The sequence below is a fragment of the Scyliorhinus torazame genome, chromosome 10, assembly GCF_047496885.1.
Source record: "Scyliorhinus torazame isolate Kashiwa2021f chromosome 10, sScyTor2.1, whole genome shotgun sequence".
Taxonomy (NCBI): domain Eukaryota; kingdom Metazoa; phylum Chordata; class Chondrichthyes; order Carcharhiniformes; family Scyliorhinidae; genus Scyliorhinus; species Scyliorhinus torazame.
This window is the reverse complement of record NC_092716.1, coordinates 158,725,627-158,738,649: the sequence shown is the minus strand read 5'-3', so window position 1 is coordinate 158,738,649 and position 13,023 is coordinate 158,725,627.

Sequence of the window (13,023 nt, the reverse complement as noted above, 5' to 3'; positions counted from 1 at the left end):
TTTAGATCCCCCAGCTTGGGTGTAATGCTAGGGTGGGGGCTATGCCAGGCCATGAGGTGACAGATTGTGGTTGCATACATTTCTCCTGCTGCAGATGACCCACAGCACCTCATAGATACCCAGTTTGAGTTACTAGATCTGTTTGAAATCTATCCCACTTAAGCATGGTGGCAGTACCACACAACATGATGGAGGGCATCCTCAATGTGAAGGCAGGACTGTGCGGTGGTCACTACTACCCACAATACTGCCATGGGCTGATACATCTGTGACAGGTAGATTGGTGAGGACAAAGTCAAGTAGGCTTTTCCCAATGCAGTCCAAATGTCTGAGACACACATCAAATCATTGGTACCTCTGATTGTTGCCAGTATAGGAACTCTCCTGACAGCTTCAGCCTATGCACTGAATATCTGCCACAATAGCTAAACTGGAAATGGCTTGAAGCATGGCCCACACCAATTCACTCATCATAGCTTCTGTAGCACTGACACCAATGGAAATACAGAGCCCATTTCATGGCTAGAGAATGTTAAAGATCCTGGGTCGCTGATGGCAATAGCCTCAATAGCAATCGCAGTCTCTTGTCAAAGCCATTTCATTTTTCTTTCTGCCATATCCTTGCCATTCAAGCAGCAAGAAGATCTGTACACCAACTGCCCCAGTAATTGAGAAGTTCCTGTTCACAAAACCTATGTAAGTTTAGTCACAAGATGATTTTCTAACTGGCCCAATGTGAGGTCAACTCAAAGAAGTAATGTGAGTGCCCCATTCTACAGAACCATTCAAAATACTTACATCCCATTGAATCAATTCATTGTCTGTCGGGGAGTTCATTGGTGCTCCACACATTTATATGCCACGACTTGCTCGTAACCTGGTATTATTAGAGTGAGTGTGGCCCTTTCGCGCATCCCCATTCATAAGCCTTGTAGGTTTGAAACCACACAGACACTCAAGAACTAATTTACTCCTTTCAAATCTCGCTTTACTCAGCCTGTCCTGGACCATCAAAATGCTGTCTGCTTTGGTGCATAAAGCATTACTTCATTCATCCATGTCAGCCTTTTAAGTTGCTAACACAAAGAAACTGCACTCAGCTACCATCTAATGAAAATGGATGAATACAATTGAGCTGCCTTACTTTCTATGTGGCCTGGAGCTACTTGAATGTCTTAACTCTGCGACTACAGCTGATAAGTATCGTCACTGTTGAATTATTACTTCAAAGGAAACTAAATATTTAAGAACATTAATCCCCCTCAGGGGACACTCTCAGGGGTTAGATGCTACAAACAGAACTCCTGTGTTCAAATTAACTAGATGATCACACTCACAGGCATGCGGGTGAAAACATAAACAGAAAATAAAGCCATCCACCATCTCTTTTAGTCCAATAGCTGAAACATAATTGCAAATGTCCCTGACTGAGATAAAATGTTGGAAATTTTGGATGATAATAAGTTCTAAGGTAGACATTCATAAATGCTAAAAGTAGGGAAGGAAATTTTTATAAAAGAAAGCAAAATCATTGGACTGAATTGTTATTCTTATTGGCATTCTTTGAATCAGACTGTCTGTGGCTTGTCTAACAAAGACTGTGTGATGTACAATGTTATCTTGAGGTTTTGGGAATCACATAATTTTTCTTCCTGATAGGGGTGTACTGACACTATTTCCCTATATTTTGACACTATTGGTACCAGTGCCGCAGAAGCCATGATGAGTGAAAATGCGCCATGCTTCAAGCCATTTTCAGTGCAACTATTGTGGCACTCTATGCTGCGAAAGGAACAGATGCAGGCAGTCCATACATGGGCTGAAGCTATCAGGAGATATCCTATAATGGTCTATTCAGATGCACTTTTACTTATGGCAATAACATTTCAATGTTTTTTGCTCATATTTTACCCTCAACTGTCTGCAGAAAGCGAAGAGAGAGAAAGCGGAAGGGAGTGAAACAACATAAAAGAGAGAGTGAGGCGAAAGAGGAAGGGTGAAGAGAGCAGAATGAGAGAGCAAGAGAGAAAGGAAACGCAAGATAGAGAGGACACGATGGAATTAGTGTTATATTGGGAATTAGGCCAGAGAGAAAGAGAGTGTGAGAGAGGTAAGTGACATAAGGACATGAGAGTGTGGAGTGGGGTGGGGTGTGGGGAGTGTCATAATATCCACTCATGTATATAATGAGATGCAGACAGGCAGTGATTGACACACAGGATGACCAGTAAGCACACAGCACAGTGCAGCCAATCACCAGACAGGACACTACCACTATAAAGCCAGAGGGCACTAGGTTTCCCGCTCTCTCGGGACCCAGCCACTGAGACAGTCAGAGTCCACGAGCTAGCAAGTGCAAACACCATGCGGTAGCTAGTAAGTCTGGTCAGGCGAACTTCCGGGTGCAGCTATGCAGAGCTAGGTCGCATATTCGGTAGCTCCCGCTTGGAACGGACTTTTGGGCTCTTTTGCAGGGCCCCCACGGCATTTGTTTGACATTTCCCGGTGTGGCAAGAGGACTGCAACACTCCCCTGACTGTGTCCCCCAGGAGTGTGTGTCTTTTGGCTGCCAGGCCCGGCAGAAGCAGTGGAAGATTTGGCAGCAACAGGATAAACAGCATTTGCAGCAGTTTGCAGCATGCAAGCGGGGGAAGGGCAAGCTTAAAGCTGCAAACAGTCCTGAGGACCTTTATCAAAAGTGAATTCTAACAGCAGAGGGAACAACTGTGAAAAGATCTCACCAGGGCCACTGAAGAAGCGGGGACGAGGCTTCCGGTGGCAGCCATGGAGGAGTAGGTCGCGCATTCGGCAGCTCCCGTCTGGAATGGACACATAGACCTTTTTCAAGAGTTTCCACGGACATTTTGGGGCAGATTGGTGAAGCGAATACTGCCAAAAGGATTCCCTCTCGAGACTTTTGGGCTCTTTTCAGGGCCCCCAAGGGCACTTTTTCAACGTTTCCCGGTGTGGGAAGGAGTTAATAATAGTTCCCCGTCAGTATATGGCTTTAACTAGGAGCGGGGTGACAAAAAAGGTGGTGGTGGACCAGAAGAAGGGAGGGAAGAAGGACAAAATGGCGGCGGGCGGAGACCAGGCAGCGTGGAGGCAGTGGGCGGAGGAGCAACAGTAGTATCCAGCGCTGCCTCAGAGAGATTAAAAAGGACCTACTAGAGCCGATGGAGGTTTCTGTTGATAAGCTGCTGGAGACACAGACGGCCCAGGGGGTGGCGATCCGAGAGGCTCAACAAAAGATCTCTATCAATGAGGACGAGATCTTAGTCCTGGCGGTAAAGGTGGAGGCGCATGAGGCGCTCCACAAGAAATGGCAGGAGCGGTTCGAGGAGATGGAGAATCGGTCAAGGCGGAAGAATCTGCGGATTCTGGGCCTCCCGGAGGGGCTGGAGGGGCCGGACGTGGGGGCCTATGTGGTCACCATGTTAAACTCGCTGATGGGAGCGGGGTCCTTCCAGGGGCCCCTGGAGCTGGAAGGGGCCCATAGAGTGTTGGCGAGGACGCCCAAGGCTAACGAGCCTCCGCGGGCGGTGCTGGTGCGGTTCCATCGGTTCGTCGATCGGGAGTGCGTGCTCAGGTGGGCCAAGAAGGAGCGGAGCAGCAGGTGGGAGAACGCGGCGGTTCGGATATATCAGGACTGGAGTGCGGAGGTGGCGAAGAGGAGGGCCGGTTATAATTGAGCGAAGGCGGTGCTGCACAGGAAGGGGGTGAAGTTTGGCATGTTGCAGCCGGCGCGATTGTGGGTTACCTACAAGGACCGGCACCATTATTTTGAGTCTCCGGAGGAGGCGTGGGCCTTTGTTCAGGCCGAGAAGCTGGACACAGACTGAGGGTCGGGAAGGGCGATTGGGGACTGCGGTGGATATGTTATGCCTATTTTTGGTTCGGGGGGGGGGGGCCTTTGCATTGTTTTGGGTTTCTTTTTCTCTGTGTTTTTCTCTTTCGGGTTGGGGAGGGTGGATGGGGCGGGTTGGGCACTGTTTTGGTTGGTCGCGGGGCCTGGTAGGTGGAGAGCGCGGGATTTTTTTTCCTGCGCCGAAGACTGGGGGGGGACGGGACCGGGGCGGGGAAGCGAGGATTGTTTCCCGCACTTAAAACGGAGGGGGAGAGCCTGTGAATGGGGAGCGGGAGAGGAGGGTGTGCCACACAATGGGAGGAGTCGAAGGGGAGGCGGGAGTGGCCGGGGTCAGCAGGAGTCAGCTGACTTGCGGAAGTGCAATGGGGGGTGTAAACCAGCTAGGATGGGTCGTAGCGGGGGGGGGGGGGGATCGAGTTGCTGCTGCTAAGATCAAGGAGGAGCTGGAGCGAGTGGGTTGGGTTGAGACGGGGGTATGCCGCTGTGGGGAACGGGCCGGGTGTGGGGTGCGGGCGTGTGGCTGGCCGAGGAGGGGTCATGGCTAGTCGGCGGGGGAGGGGGGCGGGTAATCCCCTGATCCGGCTGATAACCTGGAATGTAAGGGGACTGAATGGCCGGTTAAGCGGGCCCGCGTGTTCGCGCACCTGAAGGGGCTCAATGCGGATGTGGTTATGCTCCAGGAGACACACCTGAAGGTGGCAGACCAGGTAAGACTGAGGAAAGGGTGGGTAGGTCAGGTGTTTCACTCGGGGCTAGATGCCAAAAATCGAGGGTTGGCGATCTTGGTGGGAAAGAAGGTGTTATTCGAGGCGTCGAGCATTGTGGCAGTTAATGGCGGTAGGTACGTAATGGTAAGTGGTAAGCTGCAGGGAGAGAGGGTGGTACTGGTCAATGTGTATGCTCCGAACTGGGACGATGCGGGTTTTATGCGGCGTATGTTGGGTCGGATCCCAGACTTGGAAGTGGGGGGCCTGATAATGGGGGGAGACTTTAACACGGTGTTGGATCCTGCACTGGATCGCTCCAGGTCTAGGACGGGTAGGAAGCCGGCGGCGGCTAGAGTGCTGAGGGGGATTATGGACCAAATGGGAGGGGTGGACCCTTGGAGATTTGCAAGGCCGGGGGCTAGGGAATTTTCATTCTTCTCACATGTCCATAAGGCTTATTCTCGAATCGACTTTTTCATTTTGAGTAGGGCGCTGATAGCGAGAGTAGAGGATACCGAGTATTCAACAATAGCCATTTCGGACCATGCCCCGCATTGGGTGGACTTGGAGATGGGGGAGGAGAGGGACCAGCGCCCGCTGTGGCGCTTGGAGGTGGGGCTGTTGGCGGACGAGGAGGTGAGCGAGTGGGTCCGAGGAAGTATTGAGAGGTACTTGGAGACCAACGACAACGGGGAGGTCCAAGTGGGGATGGTATGGGAGGCACTGAAGGCGGTGGTGAGGGGAGAGCTGATCTCCATCAGGGCCCACAAGGAGCGGAGGGAGCGGGGGGAGAGGGAGAGGCTGTTGGGGGAGATGGTGAGGGTAGACAGGAGGTATGTGGAAGAACCTGAGGAAGGATTGTTGAGGAAGAGGTGCAGCCTCCAGGCCGAATTCGACCTGGTGACCACCAGGAAGGCGGAGGTGCAGTGGAGGAAGGCCCAGGGGGCAGTCTACGAGTATGGGGAAAAGGCAAGCCGGATGCTGGCGCATCAGCTTCGGAAGCGGGACGCAGCTAGGGAGATCGGGGGAGTTAAGGACAGGGGAGGGAGCGTGGTGCGGAGTGGGGTTTGCATCAATGGGGTCTTCAGGGACTTTTACGAGGAATTGTACCGATCCGAGCCCCCACGGGAGGAGGGAGGAATGGGTCGTTTCCTGGACCAATTGAGGTTTCCAAAGGTGGAAGAGGGACTGGTGGCGGGACTGGGGGCCCCGATTGGGCTGGAGGAGCTGATCAAAGGGATAGGAAGCATGCAGGCGGGGAAGGCACCGGGGCCGGACGGTTTCCCGGTCGAGTTCTATAAAAAATATATGGACCTGTTGGGCCCGCTGTTAGTTAGGACCTTTAATGAGGCAAGGGAGGGGGGGGGCTTTACCCCTGACGATGTCCCGGGCACTGATCTCCTTGATCCTGAAGCGGGACAAGGATCCCCTGCAATGTGGGTCTTACAGACCGATTTCCTTGCTAAATGTAGATGCCAATGTGCTGGCGAAGGTCTTAGCCACGAGGATTGAGGATTGTGTGCCGCAGATCATCCATGAAGACCAGACGGGGTTTGTGAAGGGGAGACAGTTGAACGCGAATGTGCGGAGGTTTTTGAACGTTATCATGATGCCGGCGAGGGAGGGGGAGGCGGAGATAGTGGTGGTGATGGACGCTGAGAAAGCCTTCGATAGGGTAGAGTGGGGGTACCTGTGGGAGGTGCTGAAGAGGTTCGGGTTTGGGAAGGGGTTTGTCAGGTGGGTTAGGCTGTTGTACGAGGTCCCGATGGCGAGTGTGGCCACAAATAGGAGGAGGTCTGAGTACTTTCGGTTGCACCGAGGGACGAGTCAGGGGTGTCCCCTGTCCCACCTGCTCTTCGCACTGGCAATTGAACCCCTGGCTATGGCACTGAGGGAGTTGAGGAACTGGAGGGGGTTGGTGCGATGTGGGGAGGAGCACAGGGTGTCGCTTTATGCAGTCGACCTGCTGCTGTATGTGGCGGACCCGGTGGGAGGAATGCCAGAGGTAATGAGGATCCTTAGGAAATTCGGGGACTTTTCGGGGTACAAGCTCAATCTGGGGAAGAGCGAGCTGTTCGTAGTTCAGCTAGGGGACCAGGAGAGGGGGATTGGCGAGCTCCCACTAAAAAGGGCGGAGAGGAGCTTCAGATATTTGGGGGTCCAGGTGGCCAGGAGCTGGGGGGCCCTGCATAGGCTTAACTTTACAAGGCTGGTGGATCAAATGGAGGAGGAGTTCAAGAGGTGGGACGCGTTGCCGCTGTCCCTGGCGGGTAGGGTGCAGTCAATCAAAATGACGGTGCTCCCAAGGTTTTTGTTCCTGTTCCAGTGCCTCCCCGTGTTTATCCCGAAGGCTTTTTTCAGGCGGGTTAACAGGAGTATAATGGGGTTTGTGTGGGCGCGAGGGACTCCGAGGGTGAGAAGGGTGTTCCTGGAGCGGAGTAGAGATAGGGGGGGCTGGCGCTGCCCAACCTTTGTGGGTACTACTGGGCCGCCAATGCGACAATGGTGCGCAGTGGGTGATGGAGGGGGAGGTGGCTGCATGGAAAAGGCTGGAGACGGCGTCCTGTGTGGGTACGAGTCTGGGGGCGCTGGCAACGGCGCCGCTGCCGCTCCCTCCAAGGAGGTATACCACGAGCCCGGTGGTGGTGGCGGCCCTCAAAATTTGGGGGCAGTGGAGGCGGCATAGGGGGGAAGTTAGGGCCTCAGCGTGGACCCCATTACGGGGGAACCACCAGTTCGCCCCAGGAAGAACAGGTGGAGGGTTTTCGGGGTGGCGCAGGGCAGGCATACGAAGGTCAGGGGACCTGTTTGTGGACGGGAAGTTTGCGAGCTTGGGTGAGCTGGAGGAGAAGTACGGGCTCCCCCTGGGGAACACCTTCAGGTACTTACAGGTAAGGGCGTTTGCCAGACGGCAGGTGGTGGAATTCCCACGGCTACTGCCATACACAGTACAGGACAGGTTGCTCTCGGGGGGGTGGGTGGGATTGGGGAAGATCTCGGAAACTTACCAGGTGATGCAGGAGGAGGAGGAGGCCTCGGTGGTGGAGTTGAAAGGTAAGTGGGAGGAGGAGTTGGGAGAGGAGATCGAAGAGGGGACGTGGGCAGATGCCCTAGGGAGGGTGAACTCTTCCTCTTCATGCGCGAGGCTCAGCCTCATACAGTTTAAGGTGCTGCACAGGGCACACATGACCGGGACAAGGATGAGCAGGTTCTTTGGGGGTGAGGACAGGTGTGTTAGGTGCTTAGGGTGCCCAGCAAATCACACCCATATGTTCTGGGCATGCCCAGTGCTGAAGGAATTTTGGAAGGGCGTAGCGAGGACGGTGTCGAGGGTGGTAGGATCCAGGGTCAAACCGGGCTGGGGGCTCGCAATATTTGGGGTGGCAGAGGAGCCGGGAGTGCAGGAGGCGAAAGAGGCGGGAATTCTGGCCTTTGCATCCCTGGTAGCCTGGCGGAGGATTCTCCTTCAGTGGAAAGATACGAGGCCCCCAAGTGTGGAATCCTGGATCAGCGATATGGCAGGGTTCATTAAATTGGAGAGGGTGAAATTCGCCTTGAGAGGGTTGGTACAAGGGTTCTTTAGGCGGTGGCAACCGTTCTTAGACTTTCTGGCAGAACGATAGACATTGGTCAATGGCAGCAGCAGCTCGGGGGGTGGGGGGGGGGGTGTTTACTTTATTTTTGTTTATGTTATTTACACTGGAAGGGTCTGAGGGGGTGTATACACCTGTTGTCTTAAGTCGGGGTGTTAATGTTAATTTATTATTTAGGTACGGGGGGGGGAGGGGTTTGGGGGGTTGCTTTTTTAGATTGTATTTTGTACTTAACCCTGTTGGGTTTTTTTTTCTTTCTCATTTTGTTATTGATATTTTATGAAAACCTTTAATAAAATTTTTTTTTTTTTAAAAAGTCTGGTCAGGCTACTACAAGGTCTCCAGTCAGTTCAGTATAGTGTCGACCCACAGCTGAATATGTATATCAGTTCTATCATTGAATAAAACAGTGTTGGATCTTCTCCAGTGTTAGACGTCTGTTTCTAGCTTCCCTGCATCGAGTTCAGTCCACATCGAACCTACCTGCCTAACACATCAGGGAGATCAGGTGGAAAAATATAAGGGACATTTGTCAGGCGGATGTTGACAAAGCTTTGAGAATTGGGGTACTGGAAAACCTATGAGAATACGGGGTGATGCTGGCGAGAGAGGCTGCTGATGAACTTGTGAATGTGGGTGGTGTTGTGTTATGTACTCTGGGATAACACAGGCTGCAACTCGATGCAGCTTTGACTAAAAGATACTCCAGACTTTGAAGTAAGTTCAATGTGATTTATTGAACCAATAGCACAGTTCTCTATGAGTTTGACCCTCCTGCTAATCTTGCTATAGTAACTCAGTCTAACTAACCAGCCTGCTCTAAGCCACGTGGTGGGTGTGATGCTTCTGATTTGCCCCTGTCCTACTTGCTAAGTGTCGCCTGTGGAAAGAGACAGAGCATGTGTGCCCTGTCCTTATATATGGGTTGTGTAATGCCCCCTTGTGGTAGTGTCACCTCTGGGTATCTTGACTGCCCATTGGTCGTGTCCTATTCTATGTGTTCATTAGCTGTATGTCTGCATGTCATGACGTCTCTGGTGCTCCCTCTAGTGTTTACTTAGTTGTAGTGTATTTAAATTAACCCCGTGTGTATTTATAGTGATGCATATCACCACAGGTGGGATGGTGAGCGCCAAGGGGGAGATGTTGCCAAACCTTTGAGAATGAGGGGTGGAGCTGTGAGAAAGGGGCAAAAAGAGGAGGGAAACCTTCAGAGTGGGAGTCTGCCGGATCAAAGCTCAGGCCCCTACAACCCCAATCCCCCACAGGACAGCACTAAATACAAGCTCCAACTGCTGTGCCTAATGCATGCACAAATAAAAAGGCCTGGAAGACACTAGAGACCTGGGGCAAAATGTAACCCAGGTAGGCTTGACCTGGGATGGGGAACGAAAGGCTGATTTCTCGGAAGGTCTAGGAAAATCTGGAAAGGATCCAGATGGGATTCTCATTCAGGTTCCAAAATTGGCTGGGCAATATTCTGTGCAATGCTAGCAGAGTTGTATCAAACCAAAGACCAGTTTATTTCTGTCTATTCCAGTGACTGTCTTTTGAGATAGGGTGGAGGTATACAGATACAGAGCGCAATGGAGAGTGATGACAGAAAGATTACAATAAACAACAATCAGGATGTAATGAGAACCTGGTAGAAAGAAGAAAAAAAATAATAAGAATGGATGAAAAGTCCTACAAAGGTTGCAAGTTGCCACCACAATACTGCCATCCACAGTAATATTCATAAACTCATGGGCATCCTGATCTATACTCATTGAATGAGTCGACTGCAATGACTATAATTTATGATCGGAAGAAATGACCTTTGGTACACTGAAAGCTGGTGAGTAGAAGATTAATTTGATGTATATCTCAGTGGCCTGAGCATGCTTCATATTCTCACTGAGGTTCAACTGCAATATGGAGCATGATCCATCTCCAACACTGTCAACCCTCTGCTTAATAAGCGAACACTGAAACACAGGAATGGTTGCATTGAAAAGGAACAGTCAAATGCAGTTGATTTATGGTAGCTCTTTCTATCTGAGTCTTGTGCCAGTTAAAGTCAACTGGGATTGCGGAGAATTTCCATTCACAATCGCACTGATTGGATCGATACAGCAACAGTGGGAGATAAATAATGAGGGAATCTACTCTGTGCCATAAATTCACACAAAGGAGGAAGTATTGATTCTTTGCTAACCAACGCAACCTTGGATGTAGACAATAGAACTGCGGTGTTCAATAACTGGCACCCCTTCAACAGATGGGAAAGCCAGTTAAAGAGCTAAACTGCACACTGTCTTTGAAACAGTCTGCAAACATTTAATAGACCTGTATTATACAAGATGAGATGGTAAAACAAGTTATGTGAAGTAAATGGCCCCAGTCAATTACTTTTCTATACTGGGTTGCTTATGACATGCAAGTAGAATAAAGAGGCTGCTTGTATATTACCTCAGAGAAATATTGTCTTGTTATCTGTGGAAGTGTTTGGTGCAGCAGTTATTAATGACCAGCAACCAAAATATTAACACTCCTAAATTTCATCATTCAGAAACTGTTTCCCTCTCCACAGATGCTGCCAGACCTCGAGCTTTTCCAGCATTTCTACTCCTAGTTCAGATTTCCAGCATTCATGAGTTAGCTTTTGTTCATGAATGTCATTGACCTTTAGTTTTTCCACAGTCCGAGGGAGATTTTGTTCTCATTTGTAATTATTGTTACTTGCCTGGTGTATGTATATCTTGAAGTTGCACATTCCCAACCTGGTACTTTCTATCAACAGGTGTTCATAGGAGCAGAAGTCGACCATTTTACCTCTTGAGCCTGCTCTGATGTTTAACTAAATCATGTCTGATCTTGCACTTCAACACCATCTTCCCACACTATCCCCATATCCCTTAATGCCAATGAAAGCTAGAAATCTATCAACCTCTGCTTTGAACACACTCAAGGACTAAACCACCACAGCCCTCTGGAGGAGAGAATTCCAAAGATTCACCTCCCTCTGACTGAAGAAATTCTTCCTCACCTCAGGCCAAAATGGCTTCCCTCTTATTCTGAGACTGTTTCCCTTGACTCTAGACACCACTCCGCCCTCCCCAGCCAGATGAAACATCCTTCCTGCATCTAGGCTGTCGCGCCCTGTAAGAATTTTGGAGACTTTAATGAGGTCACCGCTCATTCTTCTAAATTCTAGTGAATACAGGCCCAGTCTCCTCAATCTCTCCTCATCGGACAATCCACCAATTCCAGGGATTAGCCTGGTGAATCTTTATTGCACTCCCTCTATGCTTGTATATCCTTCCTTAATGAAGGAGACCAAGACAGGAAACAATACTCCAGGTGTGGTCTTGCCAAGACTCCATGCAACTGCAGCAAGACATTCTTGCTCCTGTACCCAAACCCTCTTGCAATAAAGGCTAACATAACATTTTCCTTACCAATTGCTTGCAGTAACTGCGAGTTAGGTTTCACTGACTTCTGAAGAACGACCTCCCAACCCCCTTTCGAAATCAACACTTCCCAATCTCTCCACATTTAAGAATACTCTGCATGTCTGATTTCCTATGAAAGTTGAGACCTTCACATTTTCCACATTACATGTTGAAGATCCCGAGACCAAAAGGATGCCCTTATCATCAAAGCGATGACAAGTGTAGATGACTGTTGTATAAACCATTGGCTCATTCACTCCTCTATGTCCATCAGACTCCACCAGAAGCAGCGGAAGATGAAGAAACAGTCGGAAAAAAGATTAACATTGAGCAGCTTCAAGAGCCAAGCACGCTAGTGAACTCCCAACAAGGTCTTCTCCAAAGTGTTCGCTCTAATGGAGTGGAAGAAAACTGGAAAGAGCTGAATCATCTCACGCTGTGAAGAAACCATCAACTACAAGACCAGAAAACATCAAGACTGTTTCAACGAGAACGATCACACCATTCAAGACCTCATCGACAAGAAGAGGAAAGTGCTCCGTGCTTGGCAAAACAAATAGCCAGTAAGGCAAAGAGGGGAGCTCATCCTTTAGCCAAGGCAGAGGTACAAAGAAGAACTAGGGAAATCAAGAACCAATGGTGGACTGAAAGCTAAGGAGCTGCAACTCCTCTCCAACAAGCATGACACCCTGGGCTTTTTCAGTGCCACCAAGGCGATCTATGGACTCAATATCCTAGGCCTCAAACTAGTGCAGAGTGAGGATGGAAACCTCTTGAGAGACAGAGAAAACATCGGCCTTTGATGCAGAGAACACTTCAAAGAACTCCTAAACCGTGATACAACCATAGATGAGGATATGTTTGAGGAAAACCCCTAATTCCCCATCAAAGATAATCTTGGACCCTCACCAAGCAAGGATGAAGTCGAAGCTGCCGTTAAACATATGAACAATGGAAAAGCCGCAAGCGTGGATGTGATCCCAATGGAGATTTTCAAATTTGGAGAAGAAGAGATCACCTGTCTTCTCCATCAGCTCTTGAGGAAAATCTGGGACCGAGAAGAAATTCCTGCTGACCCTAGGGATGCCATCATCGTCACCATCTTCAAGAAAGGAGACAAAGTAGATTATGAGAATTACCGAGGAATCTCCCTATTCTCCATTGCCAGGAAGATCATTGCCCGAATCCTCGCCAGCTGTTTTCTCCCAGTCTCTGAAGAAATCATTCCAGAAAGTCAATGTGCTTCTGACCAAACTGTGGAACAACGGATAACATTTTCCCTGCTCGGCATTTCAAGAGAGAATCCAGGAATGACATAAACCACTCTACTTGGCTTTCATTGAGCTGACCAAGGCTTTTGGCTCAGTTAAACGAGAAGTCCTATGGAAGACCCTGTCAAAGGCCGGCTGTCCAGAGAAATT